At 36.7% G+C, this 3678-nt stretch overlaps 1 long non-coding RNA gene across 1 annotated transcript; it reads right to left on the bottom strand.

Annotated features, from left to right (window-relative positions):
- Positions 1-615: 615 nt before the first annotated feature.
- Positions 616-3523, bottom strand: LOC110103717. Its single transcript, XR_003700120.1, has 2 exons — positions 2736-3523; positions 616-889 (listed from the first exon to the last, which is right to left on the bottom strand). It is a non-coding gene; the product is annotated as an uncharacterized LOC110103717 (long non-coding RNA).
- Between the last annotated feature and the right edge of the window lie 155 nt (positions 3524-3678).

Consider the following 3678-nt stretch of genomic DNA (forward strand, 5'->3'; position numbering starts at 1 on the left):
TAAATCCTATCGCTAAGAGTAACGTCACTCATCCACTTGAGCATCCTCATCTCTGCAACACTTAATATTATGCTTCTCTTTTAATGGCCAATATTCTGCGCCATACAATATTGCAGGTCTCACCACCATTTTATAGAATTTTCCCTTAAATTTGGGGGTACTTTTCTATCACACAACAAGCTTGATGCATTCCTCCACTTCAACCATTAAATTTGAATTCTACTAACAATATCCCCTTTTATTTCACCATCACTCTGAACAATAGACACAAGATATCTAAAGCGTGTACTCTTATTAATGACTTGATTGACCAAAGTCACAATCCCCCCACTAGATCTATTACTACTAAAATTATACTCCATATATTCGATTTTAGATCTACTCAAACAAAAACATTTAAACTCTAAGGTTGACCTCCATAATTCAGGTTTACCTTCAACTAGCTCTCTAGTCTAATCAACAAGAAGAAAATCGCCAGTAAATACCATAAATCAAACCACCTTCTGATATCCATCAAAAAAATTAAAGTAGAAGTTTTTAAAATTAGGATTAGAAGATTCCAACCAGTAGATAGTAGAGGAGCCATGCTCAAAGATGCTAATATTGGAGATAGCATTTTTGACAGTCAGAGAAAAAAGAGGAGGAATTTTACAGCTATGAACAAAAATAATAGAATTCAGGGCAAATCTGTTAAGTTAAGATTATCACCATCCACGAATCCGTATAAGGCATAACCATTGCACCATGAGTCCTATAGGAGGGACAATTTGCTGTTTTTCATAATAGAGAAGGAAATCAAACCTTTTATCTTCAAAGCCACCAAGCAAAGAAGCTTCCAGCATTTGGAAGCTCTATTAGGAGGATGCTTCCAAGGAGATTTGTACTTGAGCTTCAGCCAATAAGACAAGAGATTGCTCCCATTAATAATATGCCAAATTAAAGAGCAGCAAAAGCCATTGTACAAAGAAGGAATCGCCAGTATACCCAGACCCCCAAACCATCTGAGTTTACAAAAATCTTTCCAAAAGATATGTAATTTTTTCCCCCGAAGAATCACCATGAAAAAGAAATCTGGAGCATACCTTGTTTATGAATTTAATCTCAACTTTAGGTATAATAACTCCTCTTAATCAATCAGCAATAGTGTTATAGATAGTAAACCTTAAGAACTGAAGTCTCCCAGCAAAAGACAAAAGATACAGCTTTCTAACCATCTAATAATCCAGATACTTTTTGAAGAAGAGGTTGTAAGTCAAGAGGAAATCAGCCTGTAAGGAGAAATGGGGAGGCCAAGGTAGGTGAATTCTTAGAGGGAGAGGGATGTTTAACAGACTACAAATAGCAGGGAAGGATGTAGCATTTTTTGAAAACAAAATAGAACTTTTTTGCCCGGTTCCTGTGAAGCCCAGAGGAATTAGCAAAAACTTTAAGGATATTGTTTAGGGAGATTGCATTTTGAGTAGTAACCTTCCCAAAGACCAGCAGTTCATCAACGTATATTAAATGGGTCAGTTGAGAGTAGCCTTTAGATATGACTTTGAAGGAAGAATCCAGCACAACTTTATCTAAAAGGCAAGACAAAGCATTCATAGCTATGCAAAAAGGGCCATCCTTGCCTAAGGCCAAAGGTGGAGCTAAAATAGCCCTCAAGGGCTCCATTGAAACAAAATAAAAAATAGAGAAATTCACATCCATAATACATGCCTTTGATCATGAAACAAAAGTGCTAGGAAAACCTTTTTGTAAGAGCCTACAAATCAAGAATTCTCTTGACACTGTATTGAATGCTTTGAAGATACCAAACTCTGCACAAAAAAAATTTTGAGCTCCATGAGAATTGAATTCAGAGAGGGCCTCATTAGCTAGGAAGATATTGTCATTAGAGATTCTATCATGAACAAACCCTGATTGACTTTGATGACTAATGTGAGGCATAACAAATTTCATCCTATTGGCAATAATCTTAGTAATAGTCTTATAAAATAAATTACATTAGGAGATTGGATGGAAATCGGAGATAAAAGATGCACGGAATTTTTTTGGGATTTGAGTGATTATAGTGGATTTGGAACCTTTTGGAATGTGGCCTTTTTGGAAAAAGTTTAAAATAGTACAACAAACCTGCTGTCCAGTAACATCCTAGGTGCTTTTGAAAAATTCAAAGGTGTAGCCATCAGAGGTCTAGGATAGAGGATGTAGAGGCAGAAAGAAAAACCCCTTTAAGGGAAGGGAGAAGGTAAATGGGAATTGAGCTGCCAACAGGTAAGTGGTTAAGTGAGTGGGGGGAAATGTTTGGGGTGTTGAAGAGTTATTGAAATGTTACCCTACAAAGTAGTTTGATAGTCATTTGAAGGATTCCTCAGCCACTCAATAACAAACTCCTTCTCCTTTCGCTGCCCTATGAGATCATTTTTAGGCAAATATCTTGTTTCACGTGTTTTGTAGAAATCAACCTATTGCTCATTCTATTCCTGCTTCGCGATGTCTAAAAGATGAAGGAAAGTGGTAACATCAGCCGAAACTTGATAAAGTTTCTGCACAGCCTCCTTCAGTCACTTAAAGTTGGGATCCCTTTTTGAGTCCTTCGCCAATTTTGAGAATTTTACGAGGATTTCAAATAGGAAGCTCGTGACCTTTCGTTTCTGGTCAATTTAATTAGAAATAGATTATCATATAAATAAATAAATATATTCGCCAGCAGAATCAAATAGGAAGCCCGTGGCGGCGGAACGCACCTTTGTTTCTTTTGTGTTTTTGGGGAACTTTTGTTTATGCTTCATGTACTAAAACTCATCGAGCACATCATCTGCCCATCAATAGCAACTCGCAGCTTCCATATCCATTTGTTGATAGCCGGGTTCTGATCGCTAATTTGTGGTTGGTTGGTTGCAAAGAAGACAGCTTGGATCTTGGGGTGGTTCTCTCGCAGCCTTTCAACCAAAGAAATGATGAAAATCTGAAATTTAACGACATATATAACAAAAGAAGAATATATTTCTATATAAAGGGACCACCAAATCATACATAAACAAAATTGAGTGCATCGATCAAGTGATACAAACTGGTTAATGCTGAGATTGCATTCTTCATATTTCATATCAAACAAATAAGATAAGAAGAAGGAAGTTTGCTTTTGTATTTTGAAAATTTCCTTAAAGCAGTTGGACCTAATGTGAGCGCTTAATAAAGATTTGAGCTGACCAAATTCCAGCTCACAAAGAGAAGACCTAACTTTCAGAACAAAGCATAGGAACGTTATGAATAGATAGCATCTGAACTGAAGATGACCCTCCTTGGCGTCCTTCACATTTTCAAGGCGGTTGATTCCTAATTTGCAAAGATCATTCAAATACTTCAACTCATCAATTCTATAGCCCATCTCTTTTCTAAGATCAAACCAATACAATTCTAGAAGAGAGTTTAGCTTCCCAATCCTATATATCGATGAAATATAATTCCAAGACAAGTCAAGATAACGCAAATTAGAAAGGTTATTAATGTCACTAGGTAAAAAATCATCAACTTTAAGCCGTGTTGGCAAGCAATTATCATAGATTGTGTATTACAAGTAATAGAGATTACTTAGAGATCTTGGTAGCCTAGTGACTTCAACTCTTTCAATCTTTAAATATCGACAGGGGCGGAACTATGAAGAGCTTAGGGGGGGCAATTGCCCCC

Source organism: Dendrobium catenatum, unplaced genomic scaffold, assembly GCF_001605985.2.
Source record: "Dendrobium catenatum unplaced genomic scaffold, ASM160598v2 fragScaff_scaffold_231, whole genome shotgun sequence".
NCBI classification, from domain to species: Eukaryota; Viridiplantae; Streptophyta; class Magnoliopsida; order Asparagales; family Orchidaceae; genus Dendrobium; species Dendrobium catenatum.